At 40.3% G+C, this 24,763-nt stretch overlaps 1 protein-coding gene across 8 annotated transcripts in view; it reads left to right on the top strand.

Moving 5' to 3' along the window:
• Nucleotides 1-24,763, top strand: part of Slx4ip (SLX4 interacting protein) — a 166,654-nt gene that overhangs the window by 109,555 nt on the left and 32,336 nt on the right. Inside the window, exon 1 of one of the 8 annotated variants that reach the window (XM_085833783.1) lies at nucleotides 23,530-23,584. The exons of the other annotated variants lie outside the window; for them this stretch is intronic. The gene's annotated coding sequence lies outside the window, so the exon portion shown is untranslated. Of the gene's footprint in view, nucleotides 1-23,529; nucleotides 23,585-24,763 lie in introns of those variants that run through there. 8 annotated transcript variants of the gene reach the window in all.

Raw genomic sequence — 24,763 nt, 5'->3', positions numbered from 1 at the left:
TGTGCTCATGACACCCACAGGGGTTGCATATCAGATATCTACTTATCAGATATTTACAGTATGATTCATAACAGTAGCAAAATTACAGTTATGAAGTAGCAAGAAAAATAATCCTATGGAGAAACGGTATTGGAGGATCACAGCATTAGAAAGGTTGTGGAGCACTGATCCAGGAGATGCTCCAGGGGATTTGCCACTCAGTGTTGTTTTAAATTATGAGAGAAGCACTCCTTGTACCTCAATTAGACCTGGACAATCTCATATTTTCACTGGTGCAACAGGAAAAGAATTGAGCAAGATTCTCGACTCTCGTGCAGCTGTTACAATAGGTGCTTTGATCAGTACTGATTCTCAAAGAACCCTTCCCTTCCCAAACCTGCCCTGGCAGCTAAAGAAAGAGGCTACATACTCAGTACCCAGCTTCTCTCAAACACAAGAAAACATCCTCATTTTTGTGGAGGAAAAGATTTATTGATTAAACAGACAAAGGGAGCTTAGTCTATACACAGTTTTGTAACCTTTTCCCCTCCTAATTAATATATTACTAAAATAAAATTTCCCGTGTCACTGTTTGGTAAAGTTGTTGTTGTAAAGTACAGATAAAATTTACTATTTAACAACTGTTGAAGTGTTTACGTTGGCAGCAGAAGTATGCTCCCATTTTTGTGCAACTGTTGCCATTACCAATCTCCAGAAGTCTGTCACTGTCCAGTCTGGGACTTTGTACCTATGAATAATGTGTCCTCATGCTCTAGCTGAGCCCTGGGTAATAGAGGTCCCGCTTTCTGATTCTCTTGAGCTCACTACAGTCAGTATCTCCCATGATATATGTCATATGATATTTGTCATCTTATTCTCTGGCTTATTTTCATTACAGTTAGGTTTTCAGCATTCCTAGTAATGCATTTATCAGAATTTCACTTCTTTTGAAATCTTATAGTGGATGACACATTGTCCATTCATTTGTTGATGATCACTTCCATGCTCTGACTGGTATGAACAATAGTGGGTGAACACTGATATACAAATTATCTTTTCAGAACTTTGGGTTTTTTAAATATACACTTAGAAATGTCTGGATCACAGGGTAATTCTTTTGATCACGTTTTTGAGGTACTAATATATTATTTGCCACATGACTGCATTATTTTACATCCTCACTGCACAAGGGGTCTATTTTCTCTACACCTTTGCCAACCCTTATTTTCTGATACTTTGATAATTGCCATCATGACATATGTAGAACAATCTCTAATTATGACTTTTTGGCTCTTGTTTATTTGTCTTGGTTTGGTTTGGTTTGGTTTGGTACTATTTCCTTGGTGAATAGTGATGCTGGCCATCTTTTTATGTACTCATTGGCTATTCATATATCTTTTTTTTTTTTCTTTTGAGACTATATGCCTGGTCCATTTTTAACTGGGCTTCTGAGGGAAAGTTGTTGGAGGACTTTATAAATTATGCATATTAACATTCCTTATTGACTATGTAATTGACAAATATTTTCTCAAATTCTGTGGTTTGTCTTTTAAATCTCTTGGTGACTTACCTTGTTATAGACATACATACATACATACGTACATACATACATACATACATACGTGTGTGTGTGTGGTTTTAAATGTGCTAAAGCCAAAATACCACTTTCTTCTTTTGTTGCTAGTACTTAGATGCTATGTCTGTGGAAATCATTGCCAAGTCCTGTTTTGTGAAACGTTTTTTTAAAATTTTTCTTCTAAAAACAGAAGTTCTATGGAATTTAAACTCATTTTCATGTGGATGTCCACAGTTTTCTTAGTATTCTTTGGTTAAAAGGCTGATTTCCACATTGAATGGGTTTGGTAATCTTATTAATAATCATTTGGTATTGAAGTGAAGTTTAATTTCTGAGCTTTCCACTCTGCTGTAGCCTTTAGTGTCTGTCACTGGTGCTGGTTCTAGAGCCTCCTGATATATTATAGCTTGTACTGAATTTTTCAAGATTGTCTTGACTTACTCCTGGTCCACATTGCTATTTTTGATGAGTATAAAGTATTCTATTAAACATCAGTGTTCTTAATGTATTGGTGGAATTTGGATTGTATCTGATAGTCGTAGTTCTAAAGAAAAGTGCAGTTGACATTCTAATAATGTATGTATTTGTTATTTCAGGGTCTGATTTAATATTGTTTTGGGGACTGATTAGAGTTTGTGGGGTGTGTATGTGTGCATGCATGTACACACGGGTGCACACAAGTGGGGCTACATTAACTCTGCACGTGTTCTGTTAGTGGGCTATATGAACTAGAACTTTTTCTTTTCATTTCTTTTTTATTATTTTGAATATGGTCTCCTTGAGTTGTTCAGAGTCCAGGCTAGCCCCAAATCTGATATCCTCTTGGTACAGTCTCCCAAATGCTAGAATTACAGTCATGTACCACACCCAGCCTCTAAGACCACTTTAAAGATAATGATATATGTGTATATATGTATGAATGTGTACGTGTATGTGTCTGTATGTGTACAAACACATTTGTGCAGGCTCAAGGTTGAAGTCACAAATTATCACTATCCACTCCAACTTATTCATTGTCAGGTTTTCTCAGTTGAGCCCAGCACTTGTTTATGTGGCAAGTCTTACTCTAAGGATACCGTCGCCCCCTTCCAGGCATGCAGCTATGCCCACTGGCATTTATGTGGGTTGGAGGGATCAAAACCCCATTGCTCATGCTTCTGCAGCAAGTACTTAACCCCTGAGCCATCTGTCTTCTAGTCCCCTGCAGATGGATTTCCTGTTGTCACCTGCTCTTGACTTTAACTGTACCACCACAAACCAGGCCATGTTTGCCTTGTGCAGCATCTGATGACCATTAACAGAGTGGATACAGTATTTAGTGCAGTGAGATGATTATGTAACCAGAGGAAACCAGGAGATAGATATATACATACACATATACAAACTTTTTTGAAAGTAAAATTTTCAGGGTAGCCCCATATTTTGTCTCTTCTCCTCATTTCAATAACTTCTGTGCATATTTGTTGAGGTTTATACCATGGCTATCCCCTTTCCCAGTAGCCACGAGGTAGTTTATATTTCCCCCTCACTTAGAGAACTGTAGCAGGCACCTCATGGTACCTTTCATATGGCCAGTGTGCCACATTCTGCCCATTCTATACTTAGGCCATCCCTTAAAAAAATCACAGGTCTGATTTTGTGCAACTCTGTAGAAAATCATTCAGGATATTCTCAGGAACACTATGATAAAGACCCCTGGGGAACTGAGCTGCCTGTCATACAGTACCACTTTTCCTTTCTCCTGTTTAAGTGCCATTGACTTGATTCCTTTCTCCTAGAGTTCCATCCTTCTGAAAGCTTGACTCAAATCAGAACCTTTTCTTCCCTACTCTGTTATCATCAGCTCTCTAGTCAATGTACCCAGCACAATCTCCCTGTTTGTAGATTACAGGTACCCTGAACTTATCCTCCTACCATTTGACAAACATCTACCTCTCCACAGTGTGTGAGCCTCCCATGGACCAGGTCTGCCCTGTATACTCTTTGTTGTCTCTCTGACATGCAGGGCAGTCTATGGTCTTCAAAATACAGTACATATGTGTTTAGGTGATTGCTTTTCTCGTAAGGTTAGGGTTGCTCTAAGGAACCTGGCCTTCCTTATTTCCTACAGAACCTACTTTGTTCATTTTTAGTAGCTTCTCCATTGTATGGCCAATGAAGTCCCAACTCATTTTTTTTTTTTTACCAGTTCTTTCATTTCCCCTTTCCTCTAAATACCTGTTATTTGGAATTTATTACTTACATTATCTGCAGCATACTATATCTTAGCCATGCTATAGTCTACTTAACAGCCTTCTTTCCTCCCTTTGAGGGGGAGGCTGACTCTGGCACCTCTAGAATCACCTTTCCAGATTACCATGCTGCAGAGAACTGTCTTTTGAGTGCTTGCTCTCCTCACATAGTTCCCAAGATATGAGTGCTACAGTATAGCTCTCTCTTCCACAGGATCATCTGTCCCAGTAGATAGGTTCACCACAGTCAGTTCCTTCTTTACATTTCCATGGCCACATCAGGGTAATGTGCCTCAGCATGGCATGAAATTGAGTATGTCATCCTGGGTAAGCCAAGTCTCCACACTTACAACTTTGTTCATTGCTCTAATAAGATGAATATTATCACACTTTGATTGTTCTTTATAAAAACTACATATGCTCCTCCAAGACTATATAAAAGTACTTCACAATGTCAGTGAAGACTATACCAAATATATTAGCTTCATCCCTTGTAAGTCATCTGAAAAGTCATCTTGGTAGCCAGCATACGTTAGTGACATGAGCAAGTTTTCAAAAAGATATCACAGTCAACTCCTACCACCTTCACCTCAGCATCTTCCTCTAGTCATGCTCAGAGTTGGGTGTTAGCAGCATCTTCAATTTGTGTCAGACTAGCAGCCCAAAACTCAAACAGGAGAATTGTGCTCTTTGATTTTCATTAATGTTTTATGTGTTTACAGACAGCTACACATTTACAGTTTGGGTTCGTATTGGGTTGTCCTCCCTCACCCATCCCTTCCTTGTCCCCCTCTTCCTTCCTTTTTTCCTCCATTCTTCTCTCTTTCTTTCCTGATGCCATTCCCTTCATAATTAATTTTTGATTTACTGCTAGAGCCTCCAGATTTTCCTTCTAATTCATCCATGCCTCTACTGCCAAAATTGCCTTTTAAGACAGAATTGACAGTCCTCAGCTTGAGACCCTATAGCTTAATTTCCTTTTCAGTTTCTTCTGTACTTGACATAAGCCACAGTGTTAAAGCTTGGTTAAAGCTTATGGGATCTCTAAGAGGGTGAGCAGTAACTATTGTGAAGCACAGCCTCTGCTACAGCATGGGGACAGGTTGAGTATACATACCATTTTACCATGAAAGTCATGTTCATCTGCAAAGCCAGGACATAGTACCAGAAACCCCAGCCAGAGAGGTCAGCACATGACCAAGCCCTGTGCTTCAGAACCATATCTTGTGTCTGTTTTCTGACCACAAGTGAGTCAATGGAGGCAAACCATTTGGCCTTTACCCTGGGAGTATCAGAATAATAACAGAGAGGAATCAATTTTTTGGTTGAGTAGATGCATGGTACAGCTTACTCACTTAAGTTTTCCTCTTGATTTCCTATTTCCCTGAGTTTCCAAGTGGTAACAACAAGCTATCAGCCCACCCCTAACACAGTTGCCTAGCTACATAGAATATTCCCTCTCCAATAGATAAAGTTCGAAACCTCAGCTCCACTCTACTATAGGGTTTCTGAGTGATGGTTCTGTACTTTTAACCCTCCCTAGTTCATTCATAGCTCATGTTTATTAATTTACTGATTAAATTGTGAAGTGGACTATAACCACTATATTTTAAATAAAACAAGGAGGAAACAGCATAAACTTCTATCTTGGTTCTTGCAGATGAAGCAGCACAAAGGGCTGTGTAGGTTGCAGGCACCATTCTGGCTTTGGTAAGCAAGAAACATGTAGTTAGTATTTCTATCTTCTTTTGGATTTGTTTTCTATTCCTTGTGCCTGTAGCTTCAAGGTCTTCACTGTGAGTCTTGAGGTGCCTGAGCTGCCAGCGGCTCTGCCTTGACAGGTCAGTCTTATTCCTTGCTCTGTCCACTGTGAGAATGCGCAGTAGTGTCAGGCGGTGGTGGCACACACCTTTAATCCCAGCACTTGGGAAGCAGAGGCAGGCTGATCTCTGAGTTCAAGTCCAGTGTAGTCCACATATTGAGTTCCAGGAATGCTAGGATTGTCACCCCTCCATTTATCCCTTGGTTCCAGAAACCATAGTTATTTTATTTGTTTGTTTTGCTTTTGCTAGGGAAATACATATTACTTTGCCGGTCAGACTATACTTTGCACCTTTTAGCTTACAGGCTTTTCCAAGTTCCATCAGGTCTTGACCCTCGCTTTGCATCCTGACTGAATTTTCAGTAAATCTCATCTTTGATTACTTAAGACCATTGACTTTTATCAACCCATTATGACCAAGTGACTTATGCAGTTTTGGTCTTTAATAGCCTCAGTATTTTTAGCCACCTAGTCATCACATGACTTCCTACTCCAGGGCTTTGGTGGTTTACAGACACCATCTGTTCTAATCATTAGTCTTCCAGCTCTTGATGCCCTGAGGTTACCTCTCACCCTAAAGGAGGCTTCTCATTCAGAGACTTTATAGCAGTGCTTTTCTTGAACTAGCCAGTCCTTATTTTGCAAAGGATTCTGGTAGAAGAGAGGAAATCTCTGGTAGGGGTTGCCATTCTTATTCAGATCTTCATACATACACATATCTCACCATTCTCTTAGCATCCTTTGGCTAGTTGTGCTTGCCTGGGTCTACCTAAGTGAGCCTTATAGCTGAATTCTGATAGAGGAGCCCCAGTTCTCTTATCAATGGTCTTTTTTTTTTTTTTGGACAGCCACAAGAGTGACCTTCTGGGTATGGAGATGCCAAACATTTTCACCCCAGGTTGAGATAATGTGAAATCTGGCTGTTAAGAATGCTTGAAGAGCCAGCCGACTAGTCCTAGAGATTTTGGAAGGTCTGTGAGACACTGAGCTTACAGGAAGCCCTTAGTCCCTCAGGAGAAAGAAGTGCCCCAGTGACCTAGACCAACACACCTGAAGAGTTCCCCTGACTAATCACCAGTTTGTCATTGTACTGTGACTAATCTATAGTCCCCGAATTACAATGCACTCTCACCTCTCAGCTTTTATCCATGCTGCTTCCACTTCTCTGGGAAAACTCTCACTATTATAGGACTGGGCCCTGGTACAGTCAGATACTGGGGAGGAACACAAGTGTTGGAAAAAGCAGAGGAATTGTTGCTATTCATTGGTCACCTGCTTCTTGACTTTCCTTTGGTCTGCTTCCATCACAGCAGAGGTGGAGGTGGTCTGTGAGTTACAAGTCATTAAGTAGCCTTTCATTTTCCAAAACCACACCCTACCCAATATAAGATTCCAGGGTAGGAAAATCACCTAGCACAGAGGGAGAGAAAATACTTTCCTCTTACCCATCCCCTCTGGCAGTCCTTTAGCATCTGCCTTTTAGTGCCGGTCAGACACCAGCACGGTTGTGTCTGAAATGGGCATTTCTAGCCACTTTTTCTTCCCATTGGTGGGGATTAAAACTCAGCTTTCTACAACTACACAAGTGCCCCACTGCTAAGCTGTAACTACAGCCTGCAGACATCATCCCTGACCCTTTCTCCGAAGATGAGAGCAGGCTTGGAGTTGTGTAACTTGTTCAAAGGTCATGTAGCTGTGAAATGTCAGTAGCTATGTGATGTACAGCTGTCTAATGACAGGCTGTCTTGTGTTTCCTTTAAGGAGAGTCACGTCTGCTTGTCCTTTCTCTTAATAAAAATTCTCTCTTGTTATTAAGGCACAGTTCTTTTTAAATTACCCAGGTACAGGATCAGTGTTCTGCTTGAATTAGCATATGTTCATCTTTGTTTTAAACTTTATATCTCCCATCTCTGATCTTGAGACAGAAAAATAGACACCCAAATAGCCCATCTTCCAAATTATCTGTTGCAATAAATTGGCTATATAGATAACAGTCCATTTATGTTTGTGGAGCAGTAGGATTTTTTTATTGCTTATTACTCTATTCTATATAACCTTTTCTTTTAGTTAACATCTAAGAAACCCAGCCCTTTAGAAAATGTCATAAGATAAATTAAATTTCCCTGAGTTCTGTGGTTTCTGTCTGAAGCATTTTTTTTCCCCCTATGACTATGCCTTTTAGTTGAATATTTCTCTAAAGTCTTAGCTAAAGTCTCCAACCAAAATGCACATGCATCTGCTCATCCTTTTGTGGCTTCATTCCAGGTATGGTATGTGAGTGGCCAAGGCAGGAGTGCTAAGGCTTCCTCCCCACCTACCTCCTTTATAGCCTTTGGTGATGGGGCACATCACCATCGTGTTAGAGAATCGATGGGTGTCCACACAAGAAAAGAAAAAGGCAAGCATGGCCAAAACAAGCAAGTTCTTCCTATTCTTCCCTCTGTCTGAGAAATGTCCCCTCCCTTCCCTTAGCGCCTGATGCAACACGAGATCCTGCCAAAGAAAGCTTTCTCCTTGCTCCTCAGACACAGGCTTGTTGTGAGCTCTGCTCCCTGATGTCCCTGTGAGTGAAAAATGTGTACATGTAGAATTTTGTTTTGTATTTATTTTCCTAGACTATTGGAAACAGAGCCATTTCCTAATTAAAATAAATTTTGGAAGTGAAGCATGTTTCCCCTGAGCCCAGCCCTTCCTCAGCCCAAACCCGGCATCTTCAGGACAGACTGCAAACTGGCTGCAGCATACCACCTATATGATCCCCTGCAGCTGCTGTGTCTCTTAATTTTCACTATTTTAAAAAAAAAGACTATATGTCCAGCGACTGCTAAATCTCAACAAACATAGGGCCTTGATAGATAGGCTATTTCTCATCATTCCTTGTGTGAGTCAGCTTCTACGGCAGAGCTCTGAGTGCACACCCACAGGAGGAATGGTACTATACTCTAGTCACAGACAGAGGGTGTGTAGGCAGTTTCTGACTCTCAAGGTACAGAAGGGAAGAACTGAAAAAAAAAAGAAATAGTCAGTTGTGTGGTTTTCTGAATAGTAAGCCAGCTCAGCATATGCTCAGTTACCTGTTCTGTTAAATATTCATAGTTTTTACACGTTGTTTTTGTTCACAGCCACTTAAGAATTGAAATGGATTTCCCTAGTCTATCATAGAACTTAGTTGGAAGCATATGTTTTCTTTTTACACATGTGTTTAAATAGCTTTGGTTATTATTTACATTTCTCCCCATAATGTACTCAGTCAAAACATTTTCTAAGCTTTCATCCACATGCAAAAAAAAAAAAAAAAAAAAAAAAAAAAACTTAAAAAGGACAATAATGCAAACAAGTGCCTGCAAGCCCTCTCGTGAATATACTGTGGAATCAGCAGAGATTATTTTTCCAAGAATGGGCAATTTGTAAAACTTAAACTTTTAGACATTTTGTAAAAGTGCTAAAGCAGCACTGACAACTCAAGATGCTTTGCTTTCTCAAATGTGGGGGAGATGGTGCTCTCCACTTCCTGCAGTACATAGAAAACAAACACAACTCTGAAGAGTAGTGCTCCCGCTTGCTAACGTCACCTGATAGGGAGGGACAGTGCAGAGTTCTGTAATGCTTTGTCTGCTACAGTTTATACAAAATCAAATACAAAAGTGCTCAAAGAGAATTCTGTGAACAAAACAGAATTCTTTTCAGCACATGAAGTGCTTGGTCTTCTATTGATCTACCTGAGCCAATGTGGGCTGTCAGGGTGGACTTTATTAGAGTGATCCTACTGGCTGGGGAGTCTTCTGCCGCCTTCCCACCCACAGCCCTTTCTCCCTGAACTCACAGCCTGAGCTCTATGGAGGCTTCTTGAAACAAAATTGATGTTGCTTTTGCTTAGTTTCAAGCTGAAGTTCCAATTCTGCTGTGGTGTTTGTAGCAATGCCACATTGTTTTTCTACAGCTTTTAATATGAGTCTCATATTACTTTGCCTGGTTTCTTATGATGATGCAAGTTTGTGTTACTTTTTCTGAAGCTCTTATGATGATTTGAGTGCCGTACCTTTGTATCTGCTTAAGATCACTTTTACAAATGGAAATTTTGCTGCTGAATTGCTATGTGTCTTGAAACTAGAAAATTCACAGGGACTACCAAATCCTCCACAAGTCGTAGAGGATTTTTGTTATCAAATACTGGTTTGTAAGAATGTTTTCAGAGGAGTTGTGCACTTGGCTGAGAGGCCTGCCCATTATCAGCTCCATACAGAACAATGATTTATCACTAGATTTTCTAAAGACAAGTCCCTTGGAGGAGTCAGAAGAGCTGATTAGCGCTCCTGTCTGCTACAATTGGAAGGAAAAGTAACGGAAGAGAAAGCTTCCAGCTCATAAATTGGAATAGAAATGGGACCAAAACTACAAATTTTTCTTTTAGGTATCTGCTTCATTATATTTCTGATTATGACAGGACTATTTATGCATGCTGGGAATCAAAACAGTACTTTATACATGCTGGGCATGTACTCTACTGCTGACCTGCATGCTCAGCCATGTGACAGCCATCATTAATTAGAGTGGTCACCATTTCTCATGCTGACAACTAGCTGCAGGGTCTGTGGCTCTTCACTTTTATAAGCAGATGAGAGCAACCCTTACCACTGAAAGCCATGATTTAACTCAGCATGTTGGGAACACAGTACCCTGGCATGTTGGCTTTATGTTATTTAGTGGTCTAGTTGCCACATAGCTAATGTGTTTGTATGGATTGGCAAGAAGGATGGAAATAGAAGGGGAAAGTGAGATCCTTCTTAGACAGTGTTCTACTTGGCACATACCAGCTAAAGCCTGGGAAGCTGGCGACCCATGGGTCTGACAGATTATAAAGAGCATTCTCCCCTCTCTGCCATAATGCCGTGGTCTTTTCTCATCCAGGCAGCATATAATTTAATTTACTAGACAGGATATGGAGGAACCTTCCCACAACCTGTATGTTTCTGGATAGTTTCGTGTCTGCTTCTCTGTAGCAGTAGCCTTCTCATGTCTAACAGTATCTGGATTATTTACCAGCTTGTCTGTTCTTTGTCACCTCTCCTCTCCTCTTCAAGGACAAGGACTTCCAAGGTCTTAAAGTCTAGCCATTGAATTTCACATGGCCAATGTTTATATTCATAAGAATACTGGAAAGAAAAAACAAGGATTAGAGAGAGACAGCTTAGTAAGAAAGGCCTGCTAGAGGGGCCAGGTTGGAGCCACACAATCCAGGTAAATAGAATCTGAGCATGGGAGCATTTACTAGTAATCCCATGAAAGGTACAGGCAGGCAGATCTCTGGAGCTCACTGAGCAGTCAGACTAGCCTACCTGGTAAGTTCTAAGCCAGTGAGAGACCCTGTCTCAAAACCCAAGATAGATAGAACCTGAGGAATGACACGAGGCGTTTCCTTTTGGCCTACACACACACAAACACACACATTTATTCACACATGTGCAAACACTCATGCATACACAAAGGAAAGGAAGGAGGGAGGTTAAGAGAGGGAGGGATGGAGGGAGGGAGGGAGGGAGGGAGGGAGGGAGGGAGGGAGGGAGGGAGGGAGGGAAGAGAAAGGGTAGAAATGTAAGAGATGAAATGCTAGTAAGCCGATTTTGCAGGTGTAAAGTGTGAGTACAGAGCATTGGGAATAAGATGGACTTTGGCTTTATTCCTGGGACAAGAGTTCTAGCTAAAAAACTTATGAAATTTGGTGGTAACCTGCATGATGATTATAAACTAAAAAGCTTCCATTCTCAGATTCCCTAGTGTAACCCCCTAATTATTCTGATCAACTACGATAGCTCCTAAAGTGGAGTGGTGTGCAAGATCCCTCTCTTAGCATAGACATTGGACATGTCTCTAGGTGAATTTACACAAATATCTGAGTGAGGTCTCTACACGGGTGGTTGCTGGGCTGCTCCTCAGGAACCAAGTGAGGATACACTTGCCAGTTTCAGATCCCTCAGCTTTTTAGCTCACTTAGATGTGCTCTTCTGCCACTGTGCTCTCAATACCAAGTGCCAGCTTTTCACTCAATTTCCACTGTCTTAAGCTATTTATTATAAACCGTATAACCTAGTGGGAACTTGGTCTCATCTATTTTGTGAACTACTTTAGAAAAGTTCTGTCTACATTGTTACTGAAAAATAACAACAAAAACAAAACTCCTCGGCAAAGTCTCCAATATAAAAGAATGGATGTCTCGGGCTGGCCTGGTGCTCAGTTGGCAGAGTGCTTGTCCAGCATACACAAAGCCCTCCATTACATATGCAAGGTGTGCCGGTGCCTGTCTGACATCCCTTCCTAGAGGTGGAGACCAGAAGATGAATGCAAGGCTATCCTCAGCTGCATAGGGAGTCCAGCCTACAGTACATGTCTTAAAGTGGTTGGGGACAGGGACAATAGCTGGAAGAGATGTTAGTTTTAAGATTTAAGCAGAGATCAATCAAATTGCTGTTCTAGGGTCATAGATAATGTATGTCTAAGTAAATATATGAATTATGTTTCTATGTTCAATGAGCATGTTTATAGTGTGTGTACACGCACTCGTGCACACGCAGATATCTACCATGTAAGTTACTACTACAAAAAATTAAAATTTTAAGCCTTGAAAGTAGATACCCAAAATATTATTTCCTTACAAATATTTGCAGGAATTTTGCTTAATTGCAACCAGAAGTCTGACCTGGAAGTCTAGTGTCTTGACCCTCTAGCTGCTTGGTTTCCTATTTGGGGTGTTTTGCTCTCCTCGAGTGTGAGAAAATCTCTTTTACATGGTTTTAACCCTGTGTATTCTTAGAAACGCTGAAGTAGAAAATACTCCCTTGGGGAGACCAACATTCTCATTATTTGCACGAGTGACTTGTAAAGGTTTCTTTTAAATAGAAAACATTTTTTGAAATAGTTAGCAAATCTTTTTTTTTAATGGGATCTGTTTGGAAGTAAAATAGCTCTGAGCTTTCCTTTGACATAATGTGAACTTTGGAGAGGTTTGTGCATTCTGTGAATTTACCTTTCATTAGTAAAATATATTTTAATCAAAATGGAGTATATTAATTATCTTATTATAAGGAAACTTTTCCATATACCCACCACTTTTGACTTTTTAAATCTTTTTTCTCTAACCTTTTAGAAAAGAGAAAAGTAGGCTGGCCTGTCTTGGGTGGCTCCATAGTATTTAGTATTATAGTGATCGAAGAGAGTGAGCAAGCTTGACACTGCCCAAGGAAGCCTTGGCATTTATACCTCTAAGGTGGATGCCACATTCATTAATGGGAACATTGTTTCCGTGTAGCACTGTGATTAATTGATCACATATCCCCATTGCAAATAGCTTCAGGTTTTTTGTTTCTGTTTTGTCTGTGTGTTTGAGGCAGAGTTTCTTTGTGTAGTACTGGCAGTCCTGGAACTCCTTTGTATATAGACCAAGCTATCCTTAAACTCAGATCTGCCTACTACTGCCTCCAGAGTGCTGGGACTAAAGGCTTGTGCCACAGCACCTCAAGTCTTTCTTATTTTCAGTCAGAGGAACTTCTCTTTTTCTTGCTCTGTTGCTCTCTTGTTCTCTCTCTCTCTCTCTCACACACACACACACACACACACACTCATATTGTATGTATGGAGGTGTTTGTTCCTGTGCTCTTGCCATGTCGTGCACGTGGAGGTCAGAGAACAAGTTTGTAGGGTTGATTCTCTTTTTCCACCATTACATGAATTCTGGGAATTGAGCTCATAGCAGACTTACATTGTTGGGCCTTTACCCATCTTGCTTGCCTAGAAGAAATCATTCTTAACTGTTTCAGGGGTTAAGAAAAAGGGACACTAGCACTTCCCCATCCATTTAGCTGAAGAATATTTCTTCCCTATCCCCCCCTTTTTTATTGTAGTATCATATTTACATTTCATTACTGTGTTAAGGAGCTCTGGGTGCATTTGCAGTTTCATCCATTTCTGTGGATGCTTCTTCCACCCCTGTCCCTATGCAACCACTAGTTTACTGTGCTGATCTAGGCATTTCATGAATTAGAATTGCATAATTAGCTTCTGTCACTAAGCACTGGACTTTCAAAATCCATTCATATTGAATATATGCAGTCATAACTTCATTTCTTCATGTGTGTGTTTATTTTGGTGCATTTGTGTCTTTGGAGACCAGAGGTCAGCCTCTGGTGGCATTCTTCTGTTTCTCAAGTGCCTTTCCACCTTAGTTTTGCTTGTTTTTCAAGAATGATATTAAGTTTCATTTATTGTTTTAGGAGAATTCATCTGGAAAAAAAAAAAACAAATGTTGTAGCAGATCACATGCTTGCAAATCCCAACAACGAGAAGGGCAGAGACAGACAGACCATTACAGCTCAGGGGCCAGTCAGTGTAGCTTACTGGAGACCCGCGAGAGGTTCAGTCTCAAGGAAACAGGGCTAAGTCAGTGAAATGGCATAGCAGGTAGAAATTCTTGTACAAGCCAGATCTTCTCAGTTGACTCACCAGAACCCATGGAGAAAGGAAAGAATTGATGTTTTGTTTGTTTAGGTGGTTTGGTCTGGTTTGATTTTTTTTTTTTTTTTTTTTTTTTAGATCATTTCTAAAGTTTAAGCCTAGCTCTTCATCCCTGCGGAGCAAGGACTTTACTGAGCAAGCCTTCTTCCCAGCCTACTTCATTGCCTTTTAATTGGCAGTTATGGTACCATCCAGTGAATTTACATTTTATTTATACATTAATTGATAGACAATTTGAATTTCTGTTTTAAAATTAATGTTTTGTGCGCAAACACACACATCCCACCTCTCTCTCTGGTGAGCTCAGGTCTGATGATGGAGCACAGGGTTCCTTCAATGCTACCTAATACTCTGCTGCTCAGTCTGGGCTATTACACAAAAGTGTTATTAAATATATATGTGAAGGTTTTTTGAGTGGATATGATTTCATTTCTCATGGGTCTATACCTAGGAATGAGATTTGCGGTCTATTTTTCATCTCTGTGGTTAATATATTAAAGAAGTGCAGACTGTTCCAGGTAGCTACACTATTCTGTGTTTCTTCCTGTAGTGCACAAGGATTCATTCCATCTTCCTCTGTGTTCCCACCAGCACTTGTTACTGCCACTTTGATTATGCCCATCCTAGCAAGTGTGACATGGCATCATCTTGTAGTAACAACTGGTACTAAGTTAACCCCATAACCCCCTGCAGAAGCATGATGTAAGATCTGCTACTTAATACCACGTGCAAAATTAACAGATAAGAGACTCACTTATAGGAGGTAAACGTCTAAGGAAAAAAAAAAAAAACCTTTGTGATCTAGGATTATATGAGACACTGTTTCTTAGATATGAAATCCATAGCCTGATTAATTAGATTATAGTCAAAGTTCAAAACCTTGAGGGGAGAAAAAAAGCCCAAAGGAGAAAGAGCTTCAATTCATCTATGTAATAAGAGCACTTAAAATGAAAATGCATAGGTATTTTTGCTAAAGAAAATATTAAATGGTCAATCAATTCTCAAATAAGGGCAAGCATCACTAGCCATCAGGAAATGAGACTATAAACCCCTATGAGACATATGGGGGTCATAAGGACATAGTTTTACATATTATGTGATTCAAAATAAGATTTACCCAACACACACACTCGCACTAATAAAAGTCTGCAACCAATGGGATGGCTCATGAGATAAAGGGGCTTACTGCTAAGCTTGGCAGCCCAAGTTCAAGTCCTGTACCCTACACAGTAGACATAGAAAACTGACTCCACAGGAGCTCCTGGCAGCCACTCACCAGTGTTATATCACATACACAAACACTCAGAGATGGAGATGGATGGAGGGAGAAAGAGGGAGAGAGGGAGAGAGGGAGTAAAGGGGGGAGGGGGGAGAGGTATCTATTTTAACCTGGTCATTGCAAATGAAATTTTAAATTGTTGTAAGCAGCTAATGTTTGAATTGTTTTTAAAGTGCTGTTGGTCTTGCTGAAGCTTCTTTCCCGTGGCCGTAGATGAAAACTTCTATAAGTGTGTTCATCCCAGTTATTCTACTTTTGGCCAATCGGTTCAGAGATCCTTGCTATCATCAGCATCTTCCTGTGTGGAAGTGTGCATGCCTTACTCATAAGTGTCAGGTGTGACAATTGAGTCTTCTGGGTATCAGTATTGGCAGTTGAAGCTGAATGAGTTCTGAAAGACCAAGCTGAATGAAGTCTCATTCTTATCCCACAGTGGCCTCTTCATTGGAGGCTTACGGAAGGTGGCAGCTTTCTAATCTTCTCGCAGAGCATTTTTGTTTATGTTTCCTTTGGGTTATTGTTATCTACTGAAAAACAGTTCACAACACAGTAAAGGGAGGGAAAACAAAAAAGGCATGAGACCCATCCTCAGAAATCCTTAAGAGGTGTGGTGGTAACTAATCTCATGTGTATTAATGACTCCTGAGTTGTCAAGGTCATTTGGGACTTGGTACCTAAGAACTTTGCTTTCTCCCAGTGCCTCTTTGCTGTTGCTCTACAATCCCTGCCAAAACCTGGTTGTTTGTGTTTAAGAACTAGGGTAGTGCATGTTTTCACAGACAAAATCCTACATCTTTTTCATTATCCGAGAATTTTGCGATGTGCCACCATTGCTAGAACAAGACTCTCAGTAATTAATTGTGACATCCTATAATAATATTTAGAACTTCTATCGATATGTATATGAGATATGGCTGGATATCTCATATGTCATGTGTGCCTTATCAACTGTGGAAATTCAAATTCCACAGATGTAGTTAGGCACCATGGAACTCTGACTCAGTTCAGACCCATGACTGAACTGAGGAGACTCTAGAATAGTAAATACTTATCGGAATTTCTTATTTATTTATCTCTTCGGTTTATTTATTAATTGATGAGAAAGTACAGGAGGTGGTCAACTTATATTTAGTCCCACCATCTGTGCTTTGAGTACTAAATGCATCAGGACCCCATACTTCTTAAGATGGAATTGAACATCTAAATGACAGTGACAGAATTAAGAGACATGTTTGTAATAGCCAGATGCTGAATAACAAATATAGGGGAGAAGACAGACTGTCTAAACATCAGGAGAAGGTCAGAAAGTGAGTAGACCAGAACCAGGAGATGAACACAGAACTGTGACAGGAGAGAACCATAGGGTGCCCTGCCTCTGTGCCATGATGAGTCCCCTAAAGCTCTGTGCCCTGTTCTGCCTCTAGTCCACAGAATTCCTGACACATATTGTTCTGGCTAGTTTTGTGTCAACTTGACACAGCTGGTGTTATCACACAGAAAGGAGCTTCAATTGAGGAAATGCCTCCATGAGATCCAACTGTAAGGCATTTTCTCAATTAGTGATCAAGGGGCTAAAGGCCCCTTGTGGGTGGGACCATCTCTGGACTGGTAATCTTGATTCTATAAGAGAGCAGGCTGAGCAAGCCAGAGGAAGCAAGCCTGTAAAGAACATCCCTCTAATGGCCTCTGCATCAGCTCTTTCTTTCTGACCTGCTTGAGTTCCAGTCCTGACTTCCTTTGGTGATGAACAGCAGCATGGAAGTGTAAGCCGAATAAAGCCTTTCCTCTCCAACTTGCTTCTTGGTCATGATGTTTGTGCAGGAATAAAAACCCTGACTAAGACAAATTGGTGCCAGCATAGTGGGGTATTCCTGTGACAACCTGACCATGTTTTGGGGAGGACTGTGGAAGGACTTTGGAACGTTGAGCTACAAGATCCATTCAATGTTAAGAGCTCTGTGGGATGTTGTGTAGGAGCTTGGAAGATAATGTTGAGAACAGTGCAGAAAAATGGAGGCCTGGCTTGTGAAACTTCAGAGGGAAAATTAAAGACTCTTTTTAGGGCCATTGCTCTTTTGGATTGTGAAGATTCTGTGGTTCTGGTTAGCTGGGGCTGAAGAATCAGCTGTGATTAACAAGATACCAGAACTACTAAAGTAAAACCTTTGCATTACTGGGACTATTGATGCTGGTTAGCTGGAGCTAAGAAATTAGCAGTGATTAAGAAGAGACCAGCATCACTGAGGTGAAATCTTCTGGGAAGTGTTTTCTGAGAGCACAGAGGCTGTGTTCCAGCGATAGCCAAGGTTGTACCTTGTGCTGTGGGTGGACTTAATAATGTGTAAGAGTTACCCAGGTGGTACTGGTTTTGAAGGCATGAAGGGGTCACGCAGAGCAGCTGAGGCTCAGCACTGTGAGAGGCCATGGAAAGCCATTGGTGAAGGTGCAGCCTCAGTTGCAACTGATGGCCCAGAACTGAAGGGGTCATGCAGTGTTTTGGAGATGCCAGTACCATGAAATGACCACCAAGAGCAGCAGCAGTGGATTACAGGCATCTGGAGCCTAGAGGACGACGCTTGTGCTACAAAGGGCATGGCTGGAGAAGTGACCCAAGCCCTTGGAGGAGCCCAGAAGATCGTGAGTTGGATCCCAGACATTGGATGGATGGTTGGAGATTGATTTTAGCTTTTGATTTTGACTGTGCCCTGATATTTTTCCCTCTTAAAGGAAGATTTTTTTAGTTAGGCACACAGTTAAGAGACTTTTAATTGTAAAGACTTTGGATTTTAAGAGAGATTGAAATTTTAAGAATTTGTAAAGACTGTAGGACTTCTAAAGTTATTTAGATCTTGGGGATGAAAGTGGGGGGGTATGGAGGGACTTTTGGAATAGCATTGGAAATGTAAATGAAGAAAATACCTAATAAAAAAAAAGAAAAGAAATTAAGGGTTGAGGCTTACCAGTGATGTGTTTGTGGGTCAAGTTGACAAGGGGTCAATTGTACTGGCTAGTTTTGTGTCAACTTGACACAGCTGGTGTTATCACACAGAAAGGAGCTTCAGTTGAAGAAATGCCTCCATGAGATCCAACTGTAAGGCATTTTCTCAATTAGTGATCAAGGGGGAAAGGCCCCTTGTGGTTGAGACCATCTCTAGGCTGGTAATCTTAATTCTATAAGAGAGCAGGCTGAGGGCTGGTGAGATGGCTCAGTGGTTAAGAGCACTGACTGCTCTTCCGAAGGTCCTGAGTTCAAATTCCAGCAACCACATGGTGGCTCACAACCATCTGTACAGCTACAGAGTACGCATATACATTAAACAAACAAACAAACAAACAAACTTTTAAAAAAAGAGAGCAGGCTGAGCAAGCCAGAGGAAGCAAGCCTGTAAAGAACATCCCTCTGCATCAGCTCTTTCTTTCTGACCTGCTTGAGTTCCAGTCCTGACTTCCTTTGGTGATGAACAGCAGTATGGAAGTGTAAGCCGAATAAAGCCTTTCCTCTCCAGCTTGCTTCTTGGTCATGATGTTTGTGCAGGAAAAGAAACCCTGACTAAGACACATATGTTTGCCTTTCTGGAGCCACTCTGGTATTCTCTTCTCCCCTGAAGCGACTTCAGAAATACTACCAAATACCTCTTGATTGCTAGTTCAGCATTTTGTTTTCTTTAATCTCCTTTCTGAAACTTCTGCCCTGCTTATTCTTGTCTCACTACTACTTTTAGTCTCCTCTTTGCTGTCCTTGACTGGTGTGTGTATGTGTGTGTGTGTGTGTGTGTGTGTGTGTGTATGTGTGTGATCTTTGTGGGTGTGTCCTCCCCCACCCCCTGCACTGGGTAAAATGTACTAGGCTGTGGATCTTTCTTACCTTTTGGACAGGTTGTCCTTCAGTGTATCCCCACATGACTTCTTCCCTGAAACCCATTTTGTTTTGCATTGGAAATAAATAGTCACTTAGAGATACTCATTGGTTCTTCTCTAAAGTTTTGTTCATTGTCTTATCAGCTCTCCATAAACCCCGTGTTTCTTGCCAGCTACCTTTTATCTAAGATGAATTCACAGAGGTGAAACACACATCACCATAGCTCTGCACACTGTGTCAATCACCAGACGTCTCTGACTCTGTCTCTGAAGTATCCCTTGGCTGTGTTTCCATTTGTCATTTTCCTGGACTACTGAGGAAACTCACTTTCTCCTCATTGGTTTTGTTCAAAGCTTAAGACAATCGTCAAGTTAATGGAATTCAAATTCCTGAATGAGGCAGTGCTCCAAATCACAAGTGCTTCACAGAGGCCTCCCTAGCAATGGGAGTAAATGGCTTTATAGGATGAGCATGCAAACAAATTGAAGAAAACTACTCAATTAGGTAGGCATTTTCTTTGAGTATAACTTAATGGAAATTCTCCAGTTACATAACAGATTGGTTACTTGGATTCCTGAAATTGGCGTAAAATGCAACTAAAAATTAATCAGTTGCAATTAGTGCATCTAAGGTAAATTTGTTGCTTGCTTGCTTGCTTGTTTACAAAAAACCTGTGCAAGGGTATCTTTGGTAAAACACTGAATGTTTTTATTGATGTGTGGGAGGGAGGCGATGTAGATCTGGGCATGGTAATACATATACTCATAATCCTAGTGTTTGGGATCCTGAGGCAAGAGAATTTCAAATTCAGAGCCAGCCTGAACTATATAAAACTATGTCTTAAGCTAACACAAAGTATTTATTTGGCAATTGAGAATGTCAGATACAAGGCTGCCAGCAACAATATTCAGAGGTCTACATGAATTTCCAAACCAAAAAGAAAGATAAGGGAATGCAAAACCGCAGGTGAAAACAAAAGACCCATAAAGCTTGTCAGTAAATATCAAAGAAATTTAATAGCACCATAGACTAGTTCTCAACATGGGGCTGGAAAGAGAGGTCAGCACCCACATGGCAGCTCACAACTGCCTATAGCTGTAGTTCAAGGGATCTGATACCCTCAAACCAATACACAGGAAAGCAATTAAATAAGCTAAAGAACAACTAGTTTTCAATTTTGTGGAAGGACACTAAAGTTCTTTAAAAACAATCAGCAGTTTTAACATGTTAAATTTGTAATACATTTTATCAGAAATGTCTTAGTTTTCTTGAAATTGATCTTTGTATGGTTCAGGATCTTTTATATCAAGTGTCCAAAAGGATTTTTTATAATTTGACAAGCTAAATGAAAGAGCAAAAGGCCGTGAATGACAAGTATTATTGATAGAGAAGATAGTAATATTGAGTACCAAGAGAGGAATTTGCTCTACCACATTAAGACTTGCTGTAAATAAAGTTCAGGTAATTGTAAAGGAATGTAGGAAAGGGACATATATGACTGACTGAGATTAGGGGTGATTGTGGGCCTTCTGTCTGATATTTAACTACTTATCTGTGACATTGACATTGTGTATAACATGAAGTACATTAAAATATCACTGATCTGGGATGTGCCAACATGCCTGTATTCTCAGCACTTAGGAGGCTGAGGCAAGATTAGAGAAAGATGAGCCAACCTGGCCTAAGACCTTATCTCAAAACAAATATACATTAGTCACTGCCTGTTGTCTACAATCTAAAGAGCATTGTTAGGCAGGTGTAGTTGAACACATCCACATTGGGAAGTGGTGGCAAAAGCATTGGGAGTTCAATGCTAGACTGGATGCTGGCTTAAGGAAACCACACAGAGGGGCTGTGGATGGCTCAGCAGATAGACGTACTTGCAACCAAGTCTGAAAACTTGCGTTTGATACCTAGTTCCCACACAGTGGATGGAAAGGAAAACTACTGTGTAAGTTATTGTCTGATCTCCACATACATACCATGGCATGTACCCACCCTCTTTAGTTGAATAAACAAATAAATGTAATATAAAATAAACACATCACAAACAGGACTGTGAAGGGGGATGGAGAAATAACGTTGAGATTTTTCTTTACTTGTGTGTTTAATTTTTTCTCAGGCAGTGCCTCGCTCCATAGCTCAGATTGGTCTTGAATTCACTAGATGACATTCCGCTGCACATCTGAGATTACAGGTGTATGCTACCATGACCAACAACATTAAGTTTTTTCATTTTAGTACAGTTGAGAAAAAATGTTGCATAGTTCTTTCTTTTAAAAGCAAAACAAAACAAGTGTCAAGCTTCCTCCCGGCATTGCGGTGTGTGCTTGGTGGATCCAGTCTTCCCTTCCTCCCTCCCTTGCAAGGCTGCTGTTCCACTGTGCATGTTCTGGGCAGGCGAGCTCTGTTAGCTCCTATGTCTGTCTTCCTGGAACCCTTCCCCTTCATGGTCTTCTTTCTATACTCATCGTAGTCACCCCACATAAACACACAAATGTAAAAAGTAGAAGCTAGGATGCATATATCTTTAATGTCAGGGCTTTAGAAGGGATTCAAAAAGACAAATCACACATAGATATGCATGCCCTGCACATGAGTTAATTTAGGTCAGAATAAATACCTAAATCAAAGCTGAATACTGCCTACCTGAGCATTTGGAACTGGCCAGCTTTTCTTAGGCACTGCCAAAGACCCTGGACAGTAGGTTTCCCTAGTGTGCAGAATTGATAGAGATAGCAAACTGGCAGCAGCGGGCTATGCTGCAAATCAGAACATTTTATTTGGACTTTATTTTAAGTTTAAATTTCTTTCCATCTTAAAAAATGTAGTTTTTATATAAAAGTTGGGTTGACTGGTTTTTCTGATACTAAAGTTCTAGGTTTCTAATGGCAGCTGGTGGCTGGAATTGAATGGCCTGTGTGAGCTTTAAACAAGAGGGTGGTTCTCTTTGGCTTTCAGCCATTTTTCTATTGCTCGTTTTACCATGTAGGCATGCAGTTCATCACCTGGATTCAGTTGATAAGGACGGATGATGTTGCATGTAGACAGATACAACATCCTCTTACCTAATGTTTCAGGTTGGTTTTGTTTGCTGGTTTGTTTTATGTATCTTGGGAAAGTGGACAAGATGTCTGTCAGGGGTCTATACTGTACTGTGATTTCATAGTCCTGTTGGAATAGATCAGTGGTTGGTGAGCCTTTTTCTTTATGTGTAGTGCTAGAATATCAAGAGTTGGAATAGGCTTTCTGCAAGACAGGGAAGCCCTACAGGACATGCTGCCCAACTGTGGATAATGTAAAAGCTATTCCTGAGAGGTATCCTCAAACAGCTAGCAGGTCAAGTAAACAGCCACATCATTCAAAAGGTTAACAAAATCTCTCTTTCTGTTATCAATAGCAGAGAATTTTTTTTTCTAAAGACAGTGCACAGTTTTGTAGATGCTATTAAGTTTTTGAGTCTGCAGTATTAAATCACTCACTCCATTGGTCATGGCCTGACAGATAGTGCTGTGAGAACCAGAGCTTTGGATGCTAGTTCTGCAGTTCTTGCAAGTTTGCTTGGCATAGTTTCATATTTTAATTTTATTATTTTACATGTTTACATTGCATCTTTATAAAAAAAATAGAAAACCTATATGGAAAAAAGATCTGAAGTAATAATTTTTTAGTTTGTCTTATAATTTTGACTACCTTGAAAGGCTTTACATTCTATGTTGGTGATGGGCCAACAAGATCAGGAAGATTTCAGGTAGCAAATATGATTTTTAAACAGGAAATCTTGCCTCATTAGTTTAGAATTATTTTAGTATAGAATTTTTTTATGACACTAACCTGCTTGCACTATTAATTTTGGCATCAGATAGACATAAGTGTATTGTATTACACATACAGATTTTAGAGCTATAATAATTTAAAGATATGAAATAGTATCTCAAGGGAATCTTTTCAGAGTCTCTAAATGTCTTGGGTATAAGTAAATTCCCATCCTAGGACCAAATATTCCACTTCTCAACCTAAGTTGTTTCCCAGGTGCCATCTTAGTCTAGGATCCTGTGTGTATATATTCTTAAGATTAAGACAGAACTCTTTGAGTCTAATTCCCATGAAACCCCTGTCTCCAGCCCTACCCATCACCAGCAAGAGTGAAGGTAACATGTAAGCCCTGACATACTTCACAAGACTTCATGGAGCCTCTCCCATTGGTGTTCCTGAGAGTTTCTTGCTGCATTTTAATAGACAGTGTCCAACTTATAGTTTCTTTACCTTTTATATCTTAGGTCTTCTCATAGGAACATATGACATTTTCTGGATGCATGTGTTCTAGAAAGTGGTGAGTTGTATACTTTCTTCTCTAAATTAATAGCTGTAAAACTTCTGTCCATCTTTTGTGTGTTTCTGATGTAGTATAGTACAGAAGACTCTGCTGGTGCTTGCTAGACATTAGTATTTTTCTTCCTGTTCTCTTAGTTGCAACCAAGTCTTCAAATAGAATGTGGGCCCTTCTCCTGCCTTCACACTGGGAACCATCCCTGTATGTGCTGATATACAGTCCACTCCATAACAGCACACAGTAGTGTTTCTCAATACAAATGAGACCACACTCCTACTCCTTCAGGGAGCTTACTTTGCCAAAATGTTAGGTTTCTACAATTGTACCATGGGTTTCTGTGACATCATTGGTAGAAGTACATATTTAAGTCAACTGCCTTCCAGTCTTTGAACTGCAAGTATAAGTTTGGTTTGTACCCACAGATTTCTATGACAGGTAAAGAAGTCAAAAGTTTTAAATTTGTAGCATTCTAAAAGACCATCCAGATGGGAGGAAAAATGCAACTGAGGCAACAGAGAACAAACCTGCTAAAAATGAATTGTTTCAATCCCAGTTTGGAGGGAACTCGGTGGTCTGTACGTTGGGATGTTGGAGAACATTGAATTTAAAGTAGCTATCTGAGCAATAATATCACGCTCCACTCTGGTGTTGCAGAGGTTGTCTTTGTTATCTGAAACTTGTGGGACTAGAGAGGTTCCATGTTTCCAGATTTGTGGGGTTTTATGTAGACTTTATTGTTTGAGTACACCTCATTTAAAAGTCAGAATTCTGCAATACTCCAAAGGATGAAACTTACTGATCATCATGACAATGGTCAAAAACTTTCAGATTGTGAGGCAATTTGAATTTTCAGGCTCAGGATGTTCAATCTATAGTATCTTGATAGTAAAGCAGACTCTATATTGCTCGGAGATCATACTCACATGTTAGGAAAGTAAGTCTTCATGATGTCTAACTTATTTTGACATAGTTTAAAAGACATGTTTATGAAATATGATAAAAGATGAGTCATGACTCATCACTCAGACTAGATGGTGGCGTTTGGGGAATTTCGTGGCACTCGCTTTGCTTTTCTGGATATTTGAAGTTGTTATGGTTACCTGATCAAATGAAGATGCCTGTTCAAAGTTTAAAGTTTAAAGGATATGGGCATGAACTTGCCTCGTGCTTTGGGAGAGG

Source organism: Mus caroli, unplaced genomic scaffold, assembly GCF_978045245.1.
Source record: "Mus caroli unplaced genomic scaffold, Mus_caroli_1 scaffold_2, whole genome shotgun sequence".
Classification (NCBI taxonomy): domain Eukaryota; kingdom Metazoa; phylum Chordata; class Mammalia; order Rodentia; family Muridae; genus Mus; species Mus caroli.
This window is presented reverse-complemented; position numbering and strand designations above follow the sequence as displayed.